Raw genomic sequence first — 27,704 nt, 5'->3', positions numbered from 1 at the left:
TCCTCAGCGCTTCCTTGGTTTTAATTCCCGCCTATCAGTGTGATTTCTCACCACCTCTTAGCCCAGAGCTGGCCCTGAATAGGAACTCGGTAATTGACTAGTGAATGAATCGTGTTTCTTGGCAGCTTTGAACGGCTCTGCCTCTTGCCTGTGAGTCCTCAGGGGAGATTCGTGGCTCAGACGCAGCTCTGTCCCGGCAAGACCTGGCACCCCCCTCTGGAAGAACTAGCCGGGTCACCACGAAGCTAGACCCTTACTCCCAGGTCACCTGCTCTCCACGCCACAGGGCTCCAGGGAGGGGCCACAGTGGTGACTGCCAGAACCGGGAGGGTGGGAGAGGAACAGGGAGGGAGTTATGGGGAAGGGAAAAGCCTGTTGTTGTCATGGGGAGGGGCCTGGGGTCTTGATGGGGGAGTACCCCACCAGCTCAGCCCTGCTATCTGGAAATCCTGCCCCCCTTGGGGCTCCAGACCACCAGCAGCCCTGCTGAATTGGGGTGGGGAGGGGCATGGGGGTGTGCAGTTACCATTAGGGAAAACGATGATTTCAACAGAGACCTCCCCTTTCTCCGCCTGTAGCCTGTCCTGGGTCCCTTTCAGAAGGCTTCGTTTGGAGGCCCAAGCTGAGGCTGAGTGGGGCGAAATGCTCCGCGGTCCAAATATTCGTAAATGGAGCTGTTTTCCCAAGCTTGAGGCTGGGAAGCTGTGACCTGGAGGCTGGCCAGGGATCGCCACGTGGGGTCCCGGCCAGCCGCTTGCTTGTTAGATAAGATAGTTCTATGCTGCCCGGCCAGACCGCGAGCAGAGGAGGGCAGGGCCTGCCTCTCACACATACCTAGGTTCCTGGCGCACACTGAGGCCAGGCACGCAGCAGGACCTCAGTTGACGTCTCCTAAAAGTCCGCCCGGCCAGTTCCTGGACCAGCTCCCGCTGTCACGTCGGGCAGACCTGGACTGGGCCACGCTCAGTAGCTACACAGCCTTGGCCAATTCCCCTGATGGCTCCGTGCCTTACTTGCCTCCTCTGTGAAACGGGGACGATGAAGTGCCCACCTCGCAGGGTTGTCAGAGGGCTCAAACCGAGCCCTGTACTTGGCCCCCTGTTGGCTCCTGGAAAATTCTCACTCCTAGTGACCCCCAACAATCTGGGGGAGCTGGCAAACACCCGGGGAAATCCTCAGATTGAGAGACACAGCGCCACAGGGGTGACAGCGCGCCGATTCTGTGGATACGAGGAAATGGGCAGGTGACAATACAAGAGGCAGAGCCCCTAAGCGCTGGTGGCCGCAGTGACAGCAAGGGGCATTTGTTTTAGAGGCTCAGGCTCGGGGTGTTGGGGGATGCAGAGAGCTGGAGCCTGACGCTTTTCAGACTCTTCTTTTCCATAGAATGTCTTTAAATTTTAAAGTATGTGTGGGGTGCCCGGCGGCTCAGTCGGTTAAGCTCTTGGTTTCCGCTCAGGTCACGAGCTCACGGTTCACGAGCTCGAGCCCTGCACTGGGCTCTGCACTCTCAGCACAGAGTCTGCTTGGGATCCTCGCTCTCCCTCTCTCTGTCTCTCTGTCCGTCTCTCTCTGCCCCTCGCCAACTCACACCCTTTCTCTCTCAAAATAAATAAATAAGTATTTTTTTTTAAATAATGAGATAAAAGTATGTCTGGGGAGGGGAGGACAGAGGGACACCGGAGGGAGGCCGGACAGGGCCGTGGCCCAGCCGCGGGCTCTGCTGGGCTGCCAGGATTGCCACACCCTGTGCCCTGTTCTTCCCATTTGTTACACGGGGGCTTAGAGGGACTGACGTCCGAGGGATTCCGTGAGTGGGTGCCCATCAATGCCCAGAGCGGTGCCGTGCGTGTTGTGGAGGCTTCTGCGTTCACCTGAAGAGAGCCAGCACGGTGTAACCGAACGCGCGTGGCTTTGGCCTCCGTGTCTGAGCTCAAGTCCAGCCTTCTCTCCTCTCGGCCACAGAAGGATGTCGCTGAGTCACTCTGAACGTTGGGCGCGTGCCTGGTAAAATGGGAACGATGACGGTGATGATAATAACGGTGGAGATGCCGATGCGAGGAGTCTGCCGTGGCACCCAGCAGGTGGCATGCTCCAGGTGGCTGGGATTACCACGGTCCCAGACTTTCCTGGAGTACGAGGTCGTAGGTGTCAAGAAAAACCGATCCACAGGCTGCGTTTTCAAGGATCCTGCGGTGGTTAATTGCATGTGCCAACTTGACTGGGCCACGGTGCCCGGATCGTTGATTAAACCTTATTCCGGAGGTTTCTGTGAGGGTGTTTACGGATGAAATAAGAGTCAATTTGGTGGCGTTTGGGTAAAGCAGACCGCTCTCTATAATGTGCGTGGGCCTCATCTAATCAGTTGAAGGCTCGAATATAAGAAAAGATGAATCTTCCGTAAGCAAGAGGAAATTTTGCCATAAGACGGCCTTGGTACTTGAACTGCAAGAATGCTAGTCCCTGGGTCTCTACCCCGCTGATCGACGCTGCAGATTTTGGATTGCTGCCTCCATGAATGCATGAACCAGTTCTTTAAAATAAATCTGTCTGTCTCTGTCTCTGTCTCTGTCTCTCATACGCACACACACACACACACACGTCTGATTGATTATCACGTCTGGAGATACACGTCTGATTGATACACGTCTGGAGAACCCTAATACAGATCCTGTGTTGAGTGATAATAAAAAGTATGCCCAGCACCAGCCACCTCAGAGATGAAAAATGAGAAAGGGGGAGTCCTCAGCAGGATTCTCTCTTTTTTTTTTCCTTAAGTTTATTTATTTTAAGAGAGACAGCACAGGTCAGGGAGAGGCAGAGAGAAGGAGAAAGAGAGAGAGAGAGAGAGAGAGAGAGAATCCCAAGCAGGCTCCGCCCTGTCGGCATGGCGCCTGATGCGGGGCTCGAAACTACGAACCCGGGAGATCATGACCTGAGCCAAAGTCAGACCAGCTGAGCCACCCAGACGCCCCTCAGCAGGGTTCTTTAACATTGAACTGGAAGTATATCCTCAGGAAGTAGACCCTTGGGGCCCCAGACCCTAGGGAGGCCTGGAGTGAGGAGATGGGAGGGCAGACCTGTGTCTTGTTACCCTGCGGAACCACAGCAGATTGAGCAGAAGGCCAGAAAGTTCCTTCTTGGGGAAAACGTCCGGGTAGTGAGTGTGGGGTGATGTCTGAAAGGAGCCTAGACTGTTGTCTACACCCAAGGACCTACCTTGCAGAGAAACACTGTGGATGGAAGGAAGCCTGGGGTCCTAGCCTAAGTTCCCTTCTACATCCCGGGCCTCAGTCTCCCCATATATAAGGTATAATAAGGGCTCGGGCTCTAAAGTTTCTAAGGCACCCGCCAGGGTAGATGCCCTGGAGGCGCTCGGCGGGACAGTGACCCAGGCAGAGGGTCAGAGAGGACTGGGTAGGAGCAGAGGCAGCTCACAAGCAACAGGCTGGGGTAGGAACTTAAGGAGAAAAGCTACTTTAAGTCCTGCTGAGTGGATCACTGAGAGAGGGGAAGAGCCCCTCAGGGTCTAGCGATTCCAGAAAAACAAAGCTTTTTTTCCTGGGCTATCAAACGTTTCTATTAAATTTTTCTTCAAAACCATTTTAAAATTATTCAGGCGCCCTCCACTCTAACCATCTAATTTAATGTTTTGTATGCTGTCATTAAAAAATAACTTTGGTGTTTGTTTTTGCTTCTTACAAAAAGAATGCTCATTTGTTATAGAATGTTAAGAAAATTCACACAAGGGGAAGAAAAGAAGATTGCCCACGCATTAACGAGGGCAGGCCACCTGCTGTTAATAAACAACTCCAAATTTCAGTGGCTTAACATAATAGGTTATTTTTGCTCAAGCAAAAATCCAATGACGGTGTCTCGTACGTGGCCATTTTCTGGATGATTCCAGGACCCAGAATCCTCCTCTCTGTGGCTCCATCATACTCTAGGGCCCTGGGTGCTTTGTCTCTAGCCAGCGGGTGGGAAAAAAGGTCAAAGACCGTGCCGCAGGTTTTATGGGTTCAGCTTGGAAAAGGCAAGTATGATTTCTGCTCACGTTTCATTGGACAGAGTTCAGTCACATGGCCACGTCCGACTGCAATGGAGGGTGGGAAATGGAGTCTAACTATGTGTCCGCAAGAAGAGGGATGGATCCCACGGGGTCCACCACATCCTGAACTTCAGCGCTCTGGGGAGCACCATTCGTGCTTTGGGGAATCCCCTTCCAGTCTGTTTTCTATGCCATGTACATTTTGTGTAATAAAGCATTTGGCTAACAGGAGTGCCTTTGCTATTCTTGGTGTGCCCATCGGACCAGACCTGATAGTTTAGGCTGACCGGATGACTCAGGGTGGGGGCTGGCCATACCTGAAAGACCAATCATGTGATTAGAGGCTCGGGGCTTTGAGCCGCGTGATGTCAGCTCAACTTCCGGGGAGGGGAGGGGGTTAGAGATTGAGCTCAGTCCCTTATGCCGATGTAATGAAGCCTCATTAAAAACCCTGGACGCTGAGGCTCTGGTGGGGCTCCTTGTTGGCAGTATTGTGTCACACACGGATGCCAGGAGGGAAGCATGGTGCTTGGAACCCTCCCAGACTGAGCCCCATGCGTCTCTTCTAATGCGTATCTTTCTGCTATCGTACAATGCTAATTGTAACTACAGTGCCTTTCTGAGTTCTATGAGCCTTTCTAGAGAATTAACGAACCCAAGGGGAGTCCATGGGGACCTCCAGTTTGTAGCCGGCTGGTCTGATGTGAAGGTAGCCCTGGGGACCAGCCAACTGGTGGCTGGAGTGTGGAGAGAGGGCAGTCAGGTGGAGGACTGTGCGCTCTTCCTGTGAGGCTTGGCTCCGCTCCAGGTCCGTACGGATATAGATACGGATTCGCACGCATAAACACTCGTTGAAAGGCGTGTGTTCCCAAAGACGGGATTGCTCTATAAATCCTACTTTGTAAGATGTTCTTTTCCCCCCACGTGACTGTTGTTGCTGATGTCTTTCCAAGGACTTGACCTGAATCCCAGGTCACTCCAATAACCCAGCCAGGATTCTAGGACTCTTGTTTTCCCAAGTTGGAGACAGATGGAATGGCCCAGCCCAGCCCAGCCTTTCGCCCTTATCTGGCTCAAACCTCGTCCTCGGCATCACCCGGCAGCACCCCTGGAGGACGGCTGGGTGAGCTTAGCACAACTAAGTGTGGGCAGAGACATCTAGGCCAGCGGCCAGCTCTCCAGAGCCCGCGATGTCAGGTGCCCGGGCCAGAGCTGTGGCATAGGGAAGGGTCTGGAACAGACCAGGACAGTGTGGGCTGAAGCAGGGGCCCCACCCAGGCTCCAATACTTCACCCACTGCCGTCCTGCCGTGGCTGCCGGGATAGCCCTGGCTCCCTGCGTGCCTGGCCTTCCGCCGCTGCCTCTCGTCGGGCACAGGGAACTTGGGTGGGGCTGGGGGGTGGAGAGGCAGACAGAGAGACAGGTAATGCTCGCTACCTTACCGTCACATGCAGAGCCCGAAATTGACCTCAGACATCCTCCAGGTCAGGACTGTCAAATTCTGCTGCTGTTAGAATCACCTGAGGAATCTGTCACAAGGCAGATTCCCAGGCATCACCGCCACCCCCCCCCCCCAGACAGGCTCATCCATTGGCGCTGGAGTGAAGATATAAGAACCCGCAATTATCACATCACTTACAGGTGATTCTGACCTAAGTGAGCCCTAAGTCACTTTCTGGTACATCCTCCTCGACTACCTGAGGCTCAGAGGGGGTAGGTAATCCTTGAATCTGGGCTCTGATGACCATGATGTGCCTGACGTTGGGGAGGCGCAGAGAGACGGACAGTCACCCGAGGTCGCTTGCCCTCCCTCTTGGGGCCAGAATGAGTGGCGGCTCCAGGCAGACGGCTTTGTTTGCCAAGGTCCCCTGGCCCCCGGACATCCACACGGGCCCGGGTTCCACAGAAGAAGAGGCTTTGTCAGCCCCCGGGGGTTTTTACATTCTTCTCCATTTGGTGCATGTGGAAATTCATCTCTGGCTTTTCTTTTTAGGAGACAACAAAGCTGGGACTCCTGTCCTGGGGGATAGTGCAGCCTTCACCCCACAGGAATGGTGGTGGGGAGAGCCTTTCCGTACCACCCCCCCGCCTCCGCCTTGCTAACCACAACTGTACAGCCCCTGACCTCCCTCCCTCCTTCTCCGGCTGGCGGCCGGCAGGGTGGAGGTCCCTGGGAAAACTCCCGTGGCTGAGGAGCCAGCAGACGGTGCCCGGGGCCTTGGCAGGGTCCTGGACTCAGGATGCCTCCTCCGCGGCTCAGCCTCTGGTCTGGATGCGCCGATGGGATGTCTGGTGGCCTGGCGTTGGCACTCAGGGCTGTGCCGTGCAGGTGACGTACGTGCTGCTCTGGGTTTCCAGAAAATTCGGTGCCCACGGATGGGGACGGAGTGGCAGAGACCGCAGAGATGGGGGCCAGGGATGATGCTCCAGACTCAGAAGAGAACCGGAGGCTTTGGCCTCTGCTGCTCTGCCCGCAAGAAGCCGCTGAGTCACGATGTGTCCCCCAAAGGCAGCCACGGGTCTGGTCTGTGGCCACCGGCTCCGTGGCCATCGGCTCCTGGCTTCTCACCCTGTGGCAGACCACCTTCTCTCCTACTCCATCAAGCGATGCGTATTCATCCCAGCAAAGCTAAACTACAGACAAGAAGAGGAATTATCATCCCCAACTCACTAGTTAGAGAAAATCACTTTTGACCTTGTATTGCATTTCCTCCCCGTCTTTTATCTAAGATGGGAAGCAGGGCATCTTCCCATCTGCAAACCGTTTCACGAAGAGAAAGTATGAAAAACACGAGTGAGCATGTAGAAACTTCTATCGCAATTTGACGTGGCCAAATCACCGTGTTTGCCAAAAGTATTGGGTTGTAACCAAAGAGGAATCACAAAGCGGTCCTTCAGGCATAGGTAGACTGAGAAGCACGAATATCGACATTATTTTAAGAAACATCCGTGGGTTTTTTTAATGTTTATTTACTTTTGAGAGAGAGAGAGAGACAGAGCGTGAGCAGGGGAGGGGCAGAGAGGGAGGGAGACACAGAATCCGAAGCAGGCTCCAGGCTCCGAGCGGTCAGCACAGAGCCCGACGCGGGGCTCGAACCCACGAACCGTGAGATCGTGAGCTGAGCCAAAGTGGGACGCTTAACCGCCTGAGCCACCCAGGCGCCCCAAGAAACATCGGTTTCGCTCCCTGCTCCATCTTCATTCTGTGTCTCCCTTACCGCGTCACATTGTGTCTAGTGCTGTCTCGCTTTTACGGCATCATTGTCCCCCAATTTTTGTTTACCAGTTCTCGATGCTGGACATTCTGATGGTTTTCGGGATCACGACCGATACGTGATGAACATCTTTGTTCGTGTTCTCCCTGTGCATTTGCGCCACTCCTGCCTTCAGATAAAGTTTCAGAAATGAAATGGCCAGAACAAAGGAGGCCCATCTTTTTAAGATTTTAGACACGTGGCTAAAACGATCTAAAAGGCTGACCCAATTTGCCAGCAAGTTAGGAGAGGTCGGGTTTTTAAGGCGGGCATGGCTGGCGGGGGAGGGGAAGGGATTTGTGCAAAACAGCCGCCTCTTCCCATGACAGCCTTTCAGAGATTTGGAGACTGTGACTGCGTCCAGGCTCCTTGTCTCCAGGCCCTTCAGCTACTCCTCATGTGGACCCAAGAACAGCAGGGCCAGAAGCGGCCTAGGGAGTTCCCAGCCTGGAAGTTCTCAGTTTGGCTTCTAAGCCACACTGGTTCTGCAGGGTATTCATTGGTACTGCCAGCCAAAAGGACTCTATGATGAAATCATCTTGAGAACCAGTGAACTAAGCAATCCAAGAAGATGTTCCCTGCAGGACTTCTCAGAGCATTTAATATGTTAATGTGCATTTTTTTTTTTTTTTAATCTTCAAAAGGGGCCATAGTGAACAAAGTTTCCCCAGCTCATCTGACCATGGAAACCTTCGGGGAAGGGCAGCTCAAAGAAACAACGGTTCGTGGAACCCCCTTCCCCAACACAGTGGTTTTCAAACTTTCGGAAAGACACAGACACTTTCTTCAAATTATTTTGTATAAGAAATCTAGTGGATTTTACACAGAACAGGTAAATACAGGAATGGAACAACACAGAGGCCTGATGATTCATTGTCTTTCCCAGGAGGACCCCCGGGCGATATCTCAGAACTCGTAGGCAAGCCTGTAGCACTATTTGCAGACCCTAGTCCCCGGCTCAATGTCCCCTCCCCCACCAAGGACTGTTTGAAAGGTCATTGTAGGGAGAAGAGGGCAACCGTATGCATAGTTAGTAGTATTTGCGGAGCACTTATGTGTCAGACCCTAGTGTGAACTTCAGAGAAAAATAAGAAACATTCTCTTGTCCCCCAAAAGTTCAAGTCTGGCTTGTGAGATGCACGCAGACACGTGCAAAGGGAATCACAAATACAAAAGGTATGTGACAAGGACAAGCGGCATGATAGACATTTGTTTTCTGTCTGCCACACGTCCCTTCCTTTGGGAAGCTGCCTCTCTCACGCTCCATTACTGGTAAGGTACCTGTGACAATATTCCATGCTTCCAGCCCACCAGCTGGCAACGTGACTCTTGCCTGGCCGTCCCGGCATCCTATTCTCCTGGTCTCAGGGGCCGGTTTGGGACGGCACGTGACGCAAACCTGGCCAATCAGAACCATTCCCTAGGAGTGTAGGTTGATGCTCTTTTGTGGGGGGGGGGACACTGCATTGGGATGGCGGGAGCCCCTCCTCTTTCTGCCCCGCTCTCCCACTTTCTGCCCCCACTTCCCAGAGGGACTCCACCTATAGCAGGAAAGAGTGAGGGCAGCCCCCACAGAGAAAAGGGTCGAGTGATGAAAGGTGAGAGAGTCCTGACGTCTTCATTTCCAGGACCCGCTCTAAGCCTGGACTTTGCAGATACGCGAGCCAATTAATTCCGCATAGGGATTTACACCAACATGAACTGCATTTCTGTTGTTTGTTCTCAAAGGTGTCATTGACTAATGCAAGGGACAAAAGACGTCAAGGAGGGAGAGGTCTCTTCCGGCTGGAACAGTCAGAAGAGGTATCTCGGAGGATGTTGACCTTGAACTTGATTTGGGGGGATGTAAATCCTCTAGATAGGAGGGGGTGGAGCATTGCAGGTGGAGGGGATGGTATGAACAGAGACGGGGAGAGAGGTGTGGAAAAAGCGTAACAGTTAACCAGGGGACGGGGAGTACCTGGAAAGACAGGCTTGGACCATTCTATAGGATGGCCATGAAAACCAGGGTGAAAGGTTTGGTTGGCAATGGGGAGCCACTGAGGGTGTCTGACCATGGATGACGCAGACAGAGAAGGAATGGTATGGTCTGACTGGTGTTTTGGGAAGATCCCTCTGACAGCAGGTGACAGGTGGGACATGGGGATGAGGGAGAGGGAGGAGCCACCACTGAAGGACTGGGAGCACTGAGCTGCCACCAGTACAACAGAGAAGTGAAAGGGATGTGTTGACTTGGGGACAAGGGGACAGATTGGATCAAGCCGCACTGAGGTTGAGACCCACTATGGATTGAACCGTGACCCCTCAAAATCCATATGTTGAAGCTGTAAGCCCAGCGTGGCTGTATTTGGAGTAGGGAAGTAATTAAGGTTAAATGAGGTCATTAGGGCAGAGCCCTGAACCTATAGGATTAGCATCATTATAAGAAGATACCAGAGTGCATGCTCCCTCCCTCTCTCTCTCTGTGCCACGTGAGGACACCGAGAAGTTCTGCAAGCCAGAGAGAGAGTTCTCCCCAGGAATCAAATTGACCAGCACCTTGATCTTGGACTTCCCAGCCTCCAGAACTGTGAGAACTCACTGTGTTCTTAAGCCCCCAGCCTACCGTATTCGGTTGTGGCCCCCCCCCCCCGAGCTCAGGCAAGGCCACAGGGGGCATGGCGGTCAGGTAGAGACAGAAGTGCACCTGCGTGCACGTCCACCTGGGGGCACTCTTCTTGGGGGCACAGATCTACAAATCTGCCCGGACCTGGGGCCACATGCCCTAAGGATCAGATGTAACCATCACCTTTTTCATCATCCCAAACAAAACACCCCAGACCCGTTAAATACAAATTCCCGCTTATATTCCCCGCCCACCGCCCCCCAGCCCCTGGTAACGCCTATTCTATTTTCTGTCTCTCTGAATTTGCTCATTTTAGGCACCTCACGTTAATGGAAGCGAGTGTGCAATATTTGTCCTTCTGCGTCTGGTTTATTTCACCTAGTGTCACATTTCTCAGGCCCACCCACTTTTTTCGGGTGGCCGAATAGTATTTTGCTGTACGAACACACCACATTCTGTTTTACCATTCCTCTGTTGACGGGCACTTGGGTTGTTTCCACCTTTCGGCCGCTGGGAATAAAATCGGTATGAACACAGTGTCAACAGCGATCGTCTCGACCATCAGGCTGAACGGTCGCTTTTTTCTCCCCCGAGTCACTGACGATCATGTTTATCTCCAAAATAGCTGAGAAGAGAAGTCGTGTTTGAGTCGAGGTTTGATTCTCCGACAGTCTCCCCACACCCTGTGGCAGCTCCGCAAACCTGAAACCCTCCCCAATGCTCTGAAAACCCGGGTCTGGCCCTGATGTGCAGCTTCCGGTTGAAGGTGGCACTCCCTCGACCCCCACCCCCACCCCCCACCGCAACAAACGGACGTCGTCATCCGGCCACCTGCTCAAGCCCCGAATCTGAATCCTCTGCCTTCTATCTTCTGACATCTTACCTGCCATGGCAGCGCCTGTCGGCTCAACCTTCCAGAATATAGCCTGACTCTGCCCAGCGCCCTCCCTCCCTGGTCCGTGCCATCATCCTCCCCGGCTGGAACGGAAACGGACCCGCGAAGTCTTCCTGATTCCTCCCACTGCTCCTCTATAACCCACTTTCCTCCAGCTGCTAGAGGACTTTGGAAAGCAAAGGCAGATCACACCATGCCTCTCTTCATGGCTCTCTAGGGGCTTCCCATGCCGCTTGGCATTCCCCCCACCCCTGCGTTATCTGGCTCCATGTCTACACAGCCACTGCCACCCCGCCAACCCCATCTGGTGCCCCTTCCCCCGTTCACACCAGCCACTCTCCCCTTCCTTGCTTGCTCCTTCCTCGGGGACTTTGCAATTTGATGGGGTGTGTGCTCCAAAGTACCCTTCACCCGATCTTTGCATGGCTGGCTGTTTCTCACCTCTGAGAGATCCGTTCTAATGTCACCTCCTCCAGGAAGCCTCCCTGACCACCCAACTGGAGCAGCTACCCCATACCCAGGCCTGGACATCTCTATCCCATGACCACACTTAAGATCTCTATGCCACTGATTGCTATATGAAAGTATCTGCTGTCTGTCTTTATCTCCTTCTTCACTGTCTCTTGTCCCCCTTCTAGATGTAAGCTCCAGGAGAGCAGAGGTCCTTCCTAGTTGCCATTCCACCCCACCCCGCCTCCCTGTGCCCAGAACAGGGCCCGATACCAAGGCACTCAAGTGTTAGTAACAAGCAAACCATCAAACGCACAAGGATGTAAGTGAGCCCTGGGGTCTATCTGAAGTTTCCCCGTGCTTTCTGAAGTTTGCGGTGGGATCCAGGCTCTGCCAACACTTCCTTACGGCCCGGGGTCTCGCGTGCATAGTAAAAGCATGCGCTGTCTTCTAATGGTGTTTGCACAAGTCTCGCTTTCTTGTCGCCAACATCAGCTGTGGGAGGAGGGTGCCTTCAACAGAACATGCACCAGCACAGCCGTGGACCCCCCTCCACAAGGACGCTGGCCCCACGCGCAGCGCTTTGGGGCTCCACCAGGGAAACTCGTCTACCTGGGGTACAGCCTCTTCTCCCGGCGGTTCCAGGAAACCTCGGGGTCTCCAAACATGCGGTCTTTTCTGCTCCAGGGAGGAGGGCGATGCTTCAGAGACCGCGCCTCCCTGTCTTGCGGTCGGGCTATTCTTGGGCCTCAGAATGTTCTTCTCCTCGGTGCTGACAGCTGTCACCTCTCCCGGTGGTAGTGCCCGGCCTCTGGAGCCCCACTCGCTGGGTGGCAAGGGCTTCCTCGGGCCCCACGCCCACCTGGGCTCTGGCAGGCGTGGTAGGAGGAACTCAGAACATGTGGCACTGGGAGCTCCTCTCGGTGCGGCCCGGCTCTTCCTCCTCCTGCCAAACAAAAGCTTCCTGCTCCGGCAGGGACAAGAGCCCGTTTCTAATTGTGGAACAAACAGACCAAGCCCTTTCACCAACTCCAGGGCCCCTGCCTGATTTGCTTGCTTTTTCCTTCCCCCCCCTCCCCCTCCGCTGGCCACGTTCCCTTGCGCCTGGGCTCCTACCCCACTCTCTCCTCTCTGGCCTCCGGACGGACGGACGGTCACTGACCTGCGGCTGCCATTTCCTCTTCCTCCAACACCCAGTTTATCATGTCTGGAGTCTTCTAGAAACTGATAATAGCCCCCTTTTCCTCCTGCATTGTTCACTGGGTCAGCAAGCATTAAATCATCATCACCATCATCACCACATTCAGCCATCACCATGGTTACCGTTTACTACCTTTATCCTTATCCCCACGGTTACCGCCTACCACCATCACCAGGGTTTGCTACGTGCCCAGCGCCGCGCTGAGAACTTGGTGCGTCTCATTTACTCCTTGTGAAGTAGGCTTTATTCTTCTCTTCATTTCACAGAGGAGGGAACTGAGCTCAGAGAGGTTGCGTAGTTTGCCCGGGGTCACACAGCTGGCACCTGAGAGAGCTGCGATGCTAACGTGATGCCACTGGTCAGTTCAGCCCTCAGGCTCCACGGCTTCCGGTGGCAGAGGGGTTAGAAACTGAATTCTGAAGCGAGAGGCAGCCCGGGCTGGTCAAAGCCTGGTGCTAGCCCTGCCCTTCCTGGCTTTGTGGCTTTTGTCACTGTTTGACCTATGCCTCAGCTTGCTTGTCTGTGACATGGGGATGACAGTGGTACCTACCCCCCAGGTCGCCATGGGCATTAAAGGAGTTCATAGATGGAGAACGCGTACATTGTCTTAGCAGGTGACTGGGACAACATAAATGCTCTGGGACACGTGCAGAAGGCGCAGTAAGACACAGCCTCTTCCCTCAGGAGCTTCTGGTCTAATGGGAAAGACCGTCACATCATGGGATGAATCAAGCCACAGAAAGGAACACGGTATGTAGATGGGCAGGGCAGGGACATATCACAGGGGCCTCCACTCAGGGCCATGCCGAGGCCAGCTTAATCATTTTGTCTGTTTTTTTATTTTTTATTTTTTATTTTTTTAACAAATTTTTTTAATGTTTTATTTATTTTTGAGACAGAGAGAGACAGCGCATGAGCAGGGGAGGGTCAGAGAGAGAGGGAGACACAGAATCGGAAGCAGGCTCCAGGCTCTGAGCGGTCAGCACAGAGCCCGACGCGGGGCTCGAACTCATGGACCGTGAGATCATGACCTGAGCTGAAGTCGGACGCTTAACCGACTGAGCCACCCAGGTGCCCCTTGTCTGTTTTTTTAAAGAATTCTTTTATTTTGGGGGCGCCTGGGTGGCTCGGTCGGTTAAGCATCCGACTTCAGCTCAGGTCATGATCTCACGGTCCGTGAGTTCGAGCCCCGCGTCGGGCTCTGTGCTGACCGCTCAGAGCCTGGAGCCTGCTTCCGATTCTGTGTCTCCCTCTCTCTCTGCCTCTCCCCTGTTCATTCTCTGTCTCTCTCTGTCTCAAAAACAAATAAACGTTTAAAAAAAATTAAAAAAAAGAATTCTTTTATTTTGAAATAACTTCAGATGTACAGAAAAGTTGCAAGGCTGTTACAGAGACTTCTCATACACTCTTCCCCCACCTTCCCCTAATATGAACCTCCTACGTAAGCATGCTACCTTTAGCAAAACTAAGGAGTTAGCATCGGTGCAATCCTATTCACTAAACTACAGTCTTTGTTTCGATTTCACCCATCTTCCCGATCCAGCACGTACTCCGGGATAACGTGTTGCATTGGGCCAGCTTAGTTTTGAAGGAAGAATAGGAGTTTGCCAGGGCACAGCTCTAGCCATCGGAGCCGCTGGGCACGACAGGCCAGATGGGAGTACAGCTGGGCTTTTAAACACATGCCTGAAGAACGTGCTGTTTCCCCAGAAAGAAGACAAAGGAAACGGGACCACAAAAGAGGTTCGTGATGGTGGCTGTTCCCAGCCACACTCCCTCCAGCTCTGACCCCATGGGAAGGTTATCGGAAGAGGTCAATATAGTGCAGTCCGGCAAAGACCACCTCTGTGAGCCCTTGTCCTACAAGGAGGGCCTGATTTTACAAGGAACCTCAAGAAGCAAATGGAACGGCTCTCCAAACTGGGATCGAGCCCTGGCCCTTCGGGCTCTGCATCTTTGGGCCAAGGTGAGCATGGAACTGATGGCCCCAGGAAGACTCGTGGGGTTGATTTCCTGGCCTTGAGATGCAATTAGCGGTGTTCAGGAGGAAGGTGATGGGATCTACAGAGGGGCAGTGGCAAAGCACGGTCCCCCAGGTTCAGGGAAGCGTCTTCTACGAAACAAACTCCTGCTCTTCTCTTTGACTCACTTTTTCCATCTTGGCCTTTGCTCACCGTGGGAGCGCTAAGCCACAGAGGGCCTGGGTGAGGGGGCAAAAGCGTAGGCGGTGGCGGGCGGGGGCGGGGGGGGGGGGGCGTTGCGGGTAGCCTGGTCTGCTTTGCATCTAGGTCAGCCCCAATCTCTACATGTGTAATTCACTTGGCTTCCAGGGCCTCGTCCTCAGTCTTGGGGCCAAAGCCTTAGCAATGTATTACTGGCCTCATCTTCCCTGGCTGGAAACCAGGCCAGGGGATCAGGAAATCTGCATGCATTTGTCTTTTTATGCAACACGGATATATTGAACAGCAGCCCGTAGCCAGGCGCTGTGCTAGGCTTCCCGTGGAGCGCTGTTCTCTCAATAGCCCACCTTCAACAAGGACATAAAATAAAGGATATAAAACTTTTTGTAGCCCCTAGAGTTTCCTACTGCTACCGTAACAACATAACGACAAACTTAGTGTCTTAACACACCGTAAATCTATTGTCATACAGGTTTGGAGGTCCAAAGTCCAAAACCAATCTCGCTGGGCTAAAGTCAAGGTATCAGGAGGGCTGGTTTCTTTTGGAGGCTCCAGGGGAGAACCTGTCCCCTCGCCTTTGCTGGCTTCCAGAGGCTGCCTGCATTCCGTAGCTCCTGGCCCCTTCCTCCATCCGCAGAGCCAGTGAGGTAGCATCTTCTCTCCTCCCTGACTGTGCCCTGACATCTTTCGCTGTCATAAGAACCCCTAGAATTACATTAGACCCACCCGAATTTTCCAGGAGAATCTCTCCTTCCCTTCTCAAGATCCTTAATCGTATCTGTGAATTCCCCCTTGCGTTGGAAAGTAACGTGCTCCCAGGTTCCAGGGATGAGGACAGAGACATCTTTGGGGGGGAGGGGCGTCATTCAGCCCACCACAAGCTCGTTTTTGAAGTGGTTGACAGCCCAGGTTCTAACGTCCACAGACCTGGGTTTGCATCCCCACCCTGCCCACACCCTTGCTGTGTGACCTTGAGCTACTTAATCGCTCCGTGCCGTGGTTTCTTCCTCTGTAGAATGAGGCTAACAAGGGACCTCAAGGGTTGTCGTGAGAAATATATAAGAAATATATAAGCTAGCGTATGAATTCTAGCCGGAGAACCTTAGCTAGAAACAACAGAAGCTGCCTTTCTGCTGCTTCGAGCAGAAAAGCAGCCGCTCGTAAAGTCATCAGGAAGGCTGGAAATCTAGGGCCAGAAAACGTCAGAACAAGGCAGAACTGTGCCAACGAGGCTTCCTGTGTACCTCCCACTGTCCTGTGCACCCAGTGCCTGCTGCTGCCATCTGTGGCCCTGCCACAGGACGCTGGCAGCTCTGGGGACAGACCCTCTGCTGCTCCTGGGCTGAAGCAAGTGCTGGGCAGGAGCGTGGGATTGGCTGGCCCCGGCCACATGTCCTCTTCTGGGTTGCAAGGGCTTCTGGGAAAGCTAGGATTGGCTTTCTCAGCTTCTGGGCAGAAGGCTGGCTCTCCTCCCCTTCTTGATGCATAGGATGGGGAACTCTTCAAACCCATAAAGGGGTTCAGCTCTCAAGTCAAGCACTCACGCCCTGCCACTCGTGATGATCGCTGGTCCGGGCTTTCTACCGATGGATGAGGTACAGTTGTACCCGCTCCCCAGAGCCTACTGGTCCCTGTTGAAAGGTGCCCAGATGTGGCCCGAGATCCCAGGCGCTCTCACCCAGATGCCAGCCAAACGCCGAGGGTGACAGCCACTCCCAGGTAGCCAGCTGGCCAGAGAGACCCTGCTTGGGCTGGAAAGCTCGCGGCGCTGGCTAACTTCACCCGCTTTTGTTGGAAGGAGAGAAAGAGAAACCGAGAGAGTGAGAATGAGCACGCAGCGAGGCAAAGGCGTCCGAAAGATGTTTTTAATGTGCATCCGATTATGCAGCCAAGCCAGGGGCCTCTGCCCAGCTTCCCGGCACGTTCCTGCCTGAAGACAGCTTGATGATTTGAAGGCAGCCGCGGTCAGATTGTATACCTGTCAACTGCCTCTCGGCGCTCGCTGGGGCACAGGCTCTAATGAGGCCTGACACCTCAGGAATCCAGCAGGATGCGAAACAGCCGCAGAGGGCAGGAGGGGAGGCAGGCGGGGCCTGCTCCGGCCACTCGGCCCGCCTGGAATGCGCCAGAGGAGTACGGGAGGGAGCCTGGTGGGCCCGGCTCCAAGTTGTGCCATGGCCATTGCTGATAGGATAATGGCAAAGCCACATCACCTCTCTGAACCTCAGTTTCCTCATCTATAAAATGGGGTTTAGTGTTCTTTCAAAGGTTTACTGGGGAGATCCAGGATAGAGTATACAGAGTGCCTAGCTTACAGCAACACCTAATAAACGATAATAATAAATCTTATCAACCTTGTCAACACCCCCATCAACCTGCACATTCTTGTCTGCTTCACTTACTTGCCTGTTGAGGTGCTGAGAATTCGACCTCTCGGATGTTTATCCTCCATGATATATTTCTCCAGCTTTCTGGAGATGTAATTGACATGTAACATTGTGCAAGTTTAAGGTGGACAAAATGTTGATTTGATACGCTCGTGTATTGCAAAGTGATTACCACCATAGGGTTAGCTAACGCCCCCAACCCGTCGCGTGAATACCTTTTTTAGAGAGAGAGAGAGAGAGAGCGAGTGCGTGCACGTTCACGTGCAAGTTTGGGGGGAAGGGCAGAGAGAGAGAGACTCTCAAGCAGGCGCCACGCTCAGCACGGAGCGTGACTCGGGGCTCCATCCCACAACCTTGGGATCATGACCTGAGCCGAGTTCAAGGGTCAGACACTTAGCCGACGGAACCACCCACGCGCCGCTTAACGTCTCTTCTTGGAGGTGACAACATGTAAGATGTCTCTTAGCAACTTCCAAATATATAATCCAGTATATTAACTATATATTCACCATGACTAGTTGTTTTACCTCCTTGAGAGCCTGTTGGGAGAACTTTGAGCCTGAGGTGAAATGTTAGAGATGATGTTGGCCAGCTTGTCCATGTCTCTGTTGAGGACATCCGGGCTCAGGGTGGGGAGGTAACTTACCCCAGGAGGGCAGACAGAGCATGAGGCCCCTTCTTCTTGGAGCTCCTGCCATGACTCCAACCGCAGGCATGTTAGGAAGACGCAGAGAAGGGGAACAGCCAGCATTCTGGGGCCACCAACCATCATTCTGGAAAATGCGGGTGGAGCATGTCAGAGCCCTCAGGGAAGGCACAGAGAGGTATAGGCAAGGGCCGAGAGCGCCAGTCCCTGTGCTCTGGTAGAAGGAACAGACACTTGAGCAAGTCGTCCTAGGAACCTGCTGAGAAGAGCAGATTGCAGGCCCAGAGCGGGGGAGACCGACCCTTCCTGGGGTCTGGGTGTTGTCATAGGAGCTGGTGGTGAAGCTGGGCTTCAAGGACTTCCCGAGACGGGATTCAGCAGAAAGGGGGAGCAAAGAATCACATCTGGTTAAGGAATAAAGAGGGGCTTCACGAAGGAGATGAGATTCGCCCTACACTGTGAAGGAGGGATCAGATTTCCAGACAGAGAAAGGTGGAAGAGCAGACCTGGCCATGGGCACAGCCTGAGCAAAGGCGGAGAGATGAGAAAGCACAGGGTGTGCTTGGAAGTGACTGGTTCGATCGGACCGGAGAATGAGGAGCAGGAAGCAGAATGGTGGGTGCTAAGGCTGGCACAGCACTTGGGATCAGGCGGGGGTAGCAGGAAACGCCAGGGAAAGGGAAGTTGTGTTTAATTCCAAGGGAAGAGGGAGCCATTGAAGGTTGCAGAGCCCCGCGGCGGCATGCCTGGGGCTGAGGTGTGATGAGAGGAACTGGCACAGGGAGAAGCAGGGCAAGGTGGACAAGGAGTATAGGTTCTCGCCATCACCAAGATTCACCAACGTACAGCCTCCTGATGACGTTGAATAGCCTCAAACCCAGCAAGTCCACAAGCCCGCTCCTCTTGGCTCAGGGGGTCAAGTCTCATGCCCTTTTGGTGAGCCCGGCTTTCCCAAGGCTTCTGCCTTGAGTGCTGGTTGGGAGGGGGTGGGGAGCCCCTTGCTCGGGCAGCTCCAACTGAGTACTGACGAGTGATGCTCGGTACCTCGCCTTAATGACAACTAACGTGGTTCTTATTACTTCAGGGCTTTGCTAAGATCACAGCACACAAGGGGCAAGGAGGGGGCTTGGGGGGTGCCTGCCACGTGCTGGGCAAACGTACACACCTTCGCTTCACTGCATCTGCACCACATCTGTGATTTCACCCAATCCCACAGCAACCTCGTGGGGGAGATGTTAGTACCCCATTTCATAGACGAGAAAACTGAGGCTCAGAGGGACTAAGGAAACTGCTCAAGGTCTCTGGGCTAGACAGTGGCAGAGCCACGGAGCACCCGGGTGGCTCAGTGGGTTAAGCGTCCGACTTCAGCTCAGGTCATGATCTCACAGTTCGTGAGTTTGAGCCCTGCATCGGACTCTCTGCTGTCAGCCCAGAGCCTGCTTCGAATCCTCTGGCTCTCTCTCTCTCTGTCTCTCTCTCTCTCTGTCTCTCTCTCTCTCTCTGTCTCTCTCAAAAATAAACTTTAAGGAAAGAAAAAAGAAAGTGGCAGAGCCAGGACTCGAACCCAGATCTGTGTGTCTCCAAACTGATGTTTCCCCCACATCACGCTCCCTGCGGAGAACAGAACCTGGCCTACGAAATGCCACGAAGGACACTCAACCGCCTCCTTGAGGATAAGGAAGTGCACGGCCAAGGTGAGCCCCAATCCCTCCTCACGAGGGGTCTGGGAACCATTAGCCAGGATAGCCAGAAACCAGTGCGGTCCCAGTCAGGTCCTGGGTGGGTGGCGATGAAGTTGGTGCCACTCGGTCTTCTCTGGAGTGTTTTTGGCTCTTCCCTTCCCTGTAAAGAAACGTCCTCTGCAGCTGCTGCGGGAGCACCCTGGGACCGCCCCCAGCCGGGCAGTAAAGGCACGCCTCCCAGCTCTCCAGTACTGCCTGGAAGGCCAGCCTTCCCCCGATGCCCTTTCCTCCTGGGGAAGCGCTTCTCTCTCTCCCAGACAAGCACGCCCTCAGTGTCTGCAGCTGGACATGAACGCTGCCCCTTTCCTTCCATGTTGGGACTTCCTGCTTAATACCTCTGCACCTACTTACTCCCTAGCAAATTTCTATCATGCCCTACCATCCCCACTAAGCCCTCCCCAGCCAGGACGTGACCACCCTCCTTTCTGGCACTGGTCCCACCTCGATGCTGCCAATAATGGGTAATGCTTACCCATTAGCACCTCCCAGGACACCCAAGCTCCAGCTCTGTGGCTGCTGCATTAATCAGGTCTCCTGATTGCAAGTGACAGAAACACAGGCTGAATGCATTGAAAGCCAAATGGAATGGAATGGAATGGGATGGGATGGAATGGAGTAGAATAGAATAGAATAGAATAGATTAGAATAGAATAGACTAAGCTAGAATAGAATAGAATAGAATAGAATAGAATAGAATAGAAATTGGCCACTACAACTGGTAGCTGTGGGGATGGGAATAAGACTGAATCTAGAGTTGAAAAATGCTAATAATTGATTTTCTCCCTCCTCTGTCCCCCAACTGTCAGTATGTGCCTCATTCTTGCCTCTCGCAAATGGGCTCCTCTACAAGATAAAGAAAGGGCCTCGGATTCCCAAGTCTCCAGCTTCCCAGTGGACGAAGTCCAGTGGGAAGGAAGGCATCTTCTTGCTCTGGTTCCCTTAACAGGGAAGAGCTTTAGTGGACCCCAGGGTCGGAGGGGGGCAGTGGTGTCACTCCGGACCCAATCGCTGGGGCCAGAAGGATGGTGGGATGATTGGCCCAGCCTGGGTCTACTTGTGCTCAGGTCTGAGGCTTGGGGCAAGGAGACTTGTTACCAGAGGGATGAAAATGGAGAGCACACTCAATGGAAAGAATAGTTTCCATATACCAGGGAGCAGTGGTCAGGAGTTTGCCCAGGATGGTTCGAACAAGAAGGGTTTCCCAGTCCTTGGGGCCATCCCAGGAGCTGGGTCCTAACAGGGGACAGAGCAGTGGTCTTCACAGCAAGCCGGGAGGCGGAGGCCCCCCCTCCAGGGAGCTTCCCAGCTTCCCCTGCAGGGAGATGCCAAGAGGCAGAATCCAGAGCGTGAAAAAGATGCAGAGGAATCGGGAACGCGGGGGCTGCTGGGTGGCTCTGCCTGAGAGGCTGGGCGGCGGGCAGGGGTACCCGGCTGCTCACCAGGACAACCCCTTGCCCGCCCCCACCTGCTCCGGGCGGTGTGGGAAGAGAGCCCCGGCTGGTCAGGACGGGGAGGGTGGCATCCTGCCTGCACCATTAACTGACTGTGTGACCTGGGCCTCAGTTACCCCGCCAGTGAAATGAGAAGGTCGGATGGGAGTGGCCTCCGCCTCCCCCGGAGTCGGCCCCGGCTCCTCCCATCTCCCCAGGAGCGAGCGTGGCCCCCCGAAGGCCCTCCGAACCCAGGAATGTGCCCCGGGCCTCAGCCTCCTCTCAGCTCCTGCCCGAGGAAGCTGGGGGAGCAGTTGGCAGGGCAGCCAAAGGTCCCCTCACCTCCCCCTCTTCTCCCCGAACCATTGCTGCTTCCCCCTTTCTTTCCTCTTTTGGCTGCAAAGCACATACAGATGTGCGGCTGTCGGCCACAATCAGGGGGCTCAGGTGAGGAATGGGGCCTGGCAGCCTTCGGCTTGTACTCGTTTGCCTGAGTGCAATTTCCCCATAATTACACTTCCTAACTTTTCAGCATCTGTGAAAGATCATCTTCTGACACAGCGGAGTCAGGCTCGCGCCGGCCAGGAGGCGAGGCCCTTCGTTCGGAATCATTTTCAACAGGCAGAGAAAACACATTTGCTCTCGCCTTTCCGGCACGAACGACGTCCCCAGGAGACAAGCCCAGGGCCTCCCGGTGGCTCCGACCAGCCCGCGTCCCGGCGCCTGCCAACCCGTCACCCGCTCCCGCGCCGACTCTCCACCGCCCGCCTCAGTTCTCGGTGGCTCCTCGTCGGCCACCGCGGGTCGCCCGCTCACAGGCTCACCCTCCCGCAGCCCCACTGGACGGCTCCGTCAGTCATTCACGGTGACATCTGGAGGGTCGCCTACGCTGTCACCCCCTGCTGACTCGCCACCACTATAGTTCGACCTCCTCAGGCCTTCACCCACCCGTGTTCTCTGCCGTCACCTCGTCGCCCACAGCCACGCGCCACCACACGGTCACCTACAGCGGCACGCCTGCACAGACGCCCCTTTCGCTGCCCTTTGCCGGCAGCCCGGAGCGGCACGGAGTCCGGCCCGAACCCCCCAACAGGCGCCCCACGCGGCACCCAAGCCCGCCACCGCACGGCCTGCAAACCCATTACCTCTCCCACTCGGGCCAGCGGGGGTCCTGTTCCGGGCAACACCAAACTGGAGATCCCACGCCGCCTCTCCCGGGACCTCAGGTGAAGGTTTGCGTTGACAGGGAGGGGACCGGAAGGAGAGGCAGACAGAACTGAGGGCCGCGGACGCTCTGGGGAGGAAGGAACCGCAAGGGGCCTTGTAAACGCGCTGGGGATGCGGCCAGGCCTCCAGCAACGAGCGACAGCTCAAGGGACAGTCACGGATGCAACGTGTGCCAAGGACTGTGTGGGGAAGGGGCCCCAGGTGCTCGGATCTCTCCACCTGGGGCCTGCTGGCCCAGGGCTGGGGGCCCAATCCCACCGCCTCAGGGTAAACAGACTGTGAGCCAGGGAAGGCACTCCCACTTCTGATGGAAACCAAATACCCCGGGGGTGAACCATGCCCAGATCCTCAGACAGGGCCACTCTGTTCTCACAGTTCTGTAGGAAGGATTGCTGCTCCCAAGACCAAGAATCTAGAAGGAGCCTGAGGGTGGGGTGTGGTTTCAAGCAAGCTTTTCCTTTTGTGCCGTGAGACAGACACAGAGGCACATGCCTCCTAGCCCGAGCTCAGGGCAGACATCACTAATCAATCCTGACACAGAGAGGTTAAGTAATTTGGCAAAGCTCACCCCTCTGATAAGTGAGAAGAGCCAACTTTTGAGCTCGGACAGTGTGAATTCAGTCCTTGATCTTAACCATTGTGCTTTACTGTCCCGTACCAGCTCTGGCCGCTGGCCTCGGAGGCAGCCTGTCCCCAGCAGAACAAGAGATGAAAACAAACCCTTCAGAGAGGGGGGTAACTGAAAGCAGGGCCAAATGTGGGGGTCGGTGCAGACATGAATTCAAAGTCAGGCTCTGCTAGGGCGCCTGGGTGGCTCAGTCCGTGGAGCGTCCAACTCTTGATCTCGACTCAGGTCGTGATCCCAGGGTCGGGGGATCGAGCCCTGCCTCGGGCTCTGCCCTGAACACGGAGCCTGCTTAAGATTCTGTCTCTCTCTCCCTCCGCCCCTCTACCCTGCTCATGCACACACACACACACACACACTCTCTCTCTCTCTCTCTCTCTCTCTCTCAAAATAAAAATATCTATGTTTATAAAAATTATAAATAAAAATACAAAATGAAGTCAGGCTCCCCTGCCTCCTGCCTGTGGGATTCGGGGCGGGTGACATACCCTCTGGGTAACATTTCCTCCACTGTAAAATGGAGACAAGAATAGCCTTTGTAGAAAAGTTCCGAAAGCACCCGGTCGTAAATGAAAACGTGGCACAGTCTTGTGTATCTGAAAAGCAAAGTCCCAGCAGTGTTATTCACAATAGTCAAAGGTGGAAGTGACCCACGTGTTGATAGGTGAACAAAATGTGGAATCTCCATACAATGGATATGATTCAGCTTTAAAAGAAAGGAAATTCTGGGACGCCTGCGTGGCTCGGTCAGTTAAGCATCCGACTCTTGATTTCAGCTCAGGTCGTGATCTCACAGTTCATGAGATCGAGCCCCACCTCGGGCTCTGTGCTGACAAAACGGAGCCTGCTTGGGATTCTCTTCCTCCCTCTGCCTCTGCCCCTCCCCCACTCTACTTTTTGTTTTCTCTCTCCCTCTCAAAAATAAATAAATAAACTTTAAAAAAATCCTTTAAAAAAAAAAAAGGAAGGAAATTCTTGCACCTGCTACCATGGATTAAACCCTGAAAACATCACGCTTAGTGAAATAAGTCGGTCACAAAAGACAAATACTGTGTGATCCCACTCATGTGGGGTACCTACAGTAGTTAAAGGGACAGAAGTCGGAATGGTGGGGTGTCAGGGGCTGGTGGGGAGGGGAAACGGGGAACTGTTTGATAGGTATAGAGTTCCAGATTTGCAAGATGAGAAAGTCCTGGAGATCTGTTTTACAACAATGTGAGTATATTTAGCACTACTGAAGTATACGCTTAAAAATAGTCCATTTTAGGGGCGTCTGGGTGGCTCAGTGGGTTAAGTGTCCAACTCTTGATTTTGGGTCAGGCCATGATCTCACGATTTGTGGGTTCGAGCCCCTTCTTGGGCTCTCTGCTCTGATAGCACAGCCTGCTTGAGGTTCTTCCTCTCTCTCTCTGCCCCTCCCCTGCCCGCTCTCTCTGTTTCTCTCAAAGTAATATTTTTAAAAATGGTCAGTTTTATGGTATGCATATTTTACCACAGTTTAAAGTAAATCCAAGTCCTGCAACGGCCTAATAACTTGTGAGTTGGGTGATGTGGGTGGGGTGGCCTCTGCTGGGGAGGGTTTGAGGACACCTGAGAGGAGCTGGCGTCTGAGGTGAGGTTTTGACAAGGCTGCGTGGGATGGGGAAGGTCTGACACAAGGACAATCATCCTCAACTGCCCGAGAAACAGTCCCTCACTCCTTACCTGCCCCCTGCCCCCGCCCCACGGGGCTCAAAGGAGAGAATGGGCTGCGAGGACATCTTGAGGGGGCAAACGGGGGGACACGCTGGAGCGAGGAGGGGCAGCACTGAGGTCTCAGTGAGCCCCTGTGCTGGCCTTCCTGGCACTTCTTCCCTGGGAGAGCCTGTTCCCAGGGCTCTACTGTGAGCACCTACTCCCAGTTCATATTCTGTGAGCACCTACTGGGTGTCAAGCCAGGCAGAACATTACAGGGAAGGGGATAGGGGCCAGAGACAGAAGACCTGTCCCAGCCCCCAACCCAGCAAGGCTTAAGGGCACGGCGGGTTCCGGAGAACCCCAGGAACACTCGGGGGCGCCGTGCCCAGCTCAGAGAGGCTCAGCGTGAGTCTGGGAACGCACAGCATGCTCGCTCCTGCTCTGCTGTGTTCCGTCCTGGGCCATCCTGTCAGTCCGAAGAAATCTTATCTTTCCTCAGGTCTAGGACAAGGCCTGCACTATCCTATTCATTAGCAAATTAGCGAATTTCCTGATGGCCTCTGCGTGCCCCACCGCAGGGAGGGGAGTCCCTGACCTCACTGCACCTGCTCACACGGCTGGTCCTGGATCCAAGTCTGGGCTCTGCCACCTGTTAGTTCTGTGGCCTTTTTGTGCCTCAGTTTCCTTGTCTGTAAAAGGGGCGTTATTTAACAGTACCTGATTCATGGGACCGGGAAGCACTTATGGCCATGCCTGCCACATAGTAAGTGCTGTGTAACTCGGAGCTGTTTTTACCTTTGTCATTATTTCATGCTCTCCTGCCCACACCTCTCCTTCTCTTGTTCACACCATTCGTCTGATATTCGTCTAAATATTTTATGTTTACTTTGTTCTGTGCGTTAAGGAGGTCCGCTCAGAGCGGGGGCTGAGTTAGATGCTTTCCTCCAGCACGGTCACGGCTAAGTCACATAAGCAGACACACGGGGCTGAGCTCTCAGGACACCTTCGCCGTCACGATCGTATCTCCCTTTGACATCCTCCTCGGGAGAGGACCCCAGAAACGTGAGCGACTTGCCTAGAGTGGAGCCGGGGCCGGAACCCAGGTCTCCTGACCCCAGACTGCATGCTTTCCCGGCCAGGTGTAGTGACAGCTGTAGGATCTCAGCCGAAGGACAGATAAATGAAGGGGGCTACTCCCTCACTGTCCTGCACTGTGCCCTCCAGGAGCGGAGGCAGCAGCCGGGAGAGAGGGGCTGAGGGGTGGGGACGTGGCCCCCAAGTGGGTGAGCAGGCGACGAGAGAGGCCTCATCACGTCCATTCACTGCCTGCCCTGCTGCTCAGCCAGAGCTTGTGCAAAGGCGAATAGCTCACCCTGGGGCTTTGGTGACAGGCCTAACGGCATCATATTCTCCCACGAAAGAAGGATCGAGGGCCGGGGCAACATCTGGAAAGCACTCTGAAGGGACTCCCTGTCACCGAGGGCTGTGGAGCCTAGGGTTGCCCTGACATGCCCCGCCATCCCCGGGACACTGGGCACCCCCGCCTCGTTGTGGTGTTTGCTGGGAACAAAGACATCTTGGCAACCCGTCAGGCATCCTGCACGGGACAAATGGGGCTGGGCATCTGTATTTTTACCACATTTCCCACTTGGAAGCTGCCTGATTGGAGGAGTTCCAGTCACTTGTTGGGGTGGGGCTAGGGCCGCTCAATCACCTGGCCAAAAAGTCACTGTCCCAGCTTCAGGAGTCGGCATCCGAATCTGGGACGTGCCCCCTCCTGTCACGTACCAACTGGGTTAACTTCGGGCAGGTCTCTCCCTTCTGGGCCTCAGTATACGCATCTGTAAAAGGGCCGTTTGGGATTAAGACCCTCCAAGGCTCCTTCCCGCTGGGACATTCTCACAGATGAACACCCCACCCCTCGCCAAGGAGACGGAGGGACCCCAAGTGAGAGGCAGCCGGCCACGCAACCCAAGGCCCCGGCTCCAGCTGGATGTGTATCCCGTTGGCAGGAGGGACAGAAAACCAGGGGTGACAAATGTCAGACAGCAGAAACCACTAGGAGTAAATTAAAGAATGATGTGATACGGGGGTGCCTGGGTGGCTCAGTCAGTTAAGCGTCTGACTCCGGCTCAGGTCGCGATCTCACGGTGCGTGAGTTCGAGCCCCACATCGGGCTCTGTGCTATCAGTGTGGAGCCCGCTTCGAATCTTCTGTTCTTCCCTCTCTCTGCCTCTCCCCCACTCATGTGCTGTCTCTCTCAAAAATAAATAAACATTCAGGGGAAAATGAGGTAAAATTTTTTGAAAAAAATTAAAACATGATGTGATAGAAAGCCAGGAATATCCTGGGGATTCGTGGGAGCCAGCAGAAGTATAAATGGAGGTCGCAGCCCATGCCCCTTCTGTCCTACCAGGTCTCCACCCCGCATCCTGAGGGGCCTCATGGGCAGTGTGGACACATAGCAGTTCGGTCCACTTCCTCTGCCGACCAAGCCACACGCACCACCCAGCCAACCCTTGGGCCAACCCCTGAGGTTGCTCATACAGGCGACACGGTGACCAGGCGACCAGACCCCTTAGGGACCAGACCAGGGGAAGAGGTCCCCATGCCTGCAAGCAGGCTCAGGATGTTTGGACGGGGAGTGCCGGCGTTCTCAGGGCCCCGAGTGGCATCTGGATGGGAGGATTTGTTCTCCAGGAAGGCGCGTCACCTTGGCCCACGGACTTCACACCTCATGAGCAGGATAGTAGCCAGAGCGGGCCCTCCGCGTCGGGCTCTGAGGCTGGTCCTATAGGTGGCCACGGGGCAGGGTTGCCGATTGGGTTGAGGTGATGAGGGAAGGCCCGGAGAAGGGAGGGTCTGAGCCGAGACCCGATTAAGAAGCGGGCAGCCTGCCAGCTCTGGGAAAAAAAAACCATTCTGGGCAGTGGGAGCTGCTCCTCCCGCCCTCCCGGCCCACGGCCCATGCCTCCGGGCCCACCCTCGGCCCCCGCCAGGCGGGGAGGGGCCCCGAGAGGCCACCTGGAAGCAATCTTCCCCGGCCCGCTCCCTGAAAGTGAAAGCCACTGCTTTGATAGTCTCCAAACTGCCTTTCTTTCTCCCTTCCCTCCAGGGAGGGAGGCTGCAGGAGCCCGGGAGGGGAACGAGGGAGGAGATTAGCCGGAAGCACCCGGCCGGCCCCTGGTTCTCTGGCGTTGGCTGAGCAGCCCTCGAAGCCTGTGCGGTTGGCACTGTCCCTCCCTCCCACTTGTCTCTACCCTGAAGCACAGAATCTTGGGACCCAGGCAAGGGTTCTGCCCCTCCAGCCTGGAGCCCTTTCTGACCTTTGAGCGGT

Source organism: Prionailurus bengalensis, chromosome D1 (genome assembly GCF_016509475.1).
Source record: "Prionailurus bengalensis isolate Pbe53 chromosome D1, Fcat_Pben_1.1_paternal_pri, whole genome shotgun sequence".
Lineage (NCBI taxonomy): Eukaryota > Metazoa > Chordata > Mammalia > Carnivora > Felidae > Prionailurus > Prionailurus bengalensis.
This window is presented reverse-complemented; position numbering follows the sequence as displayed.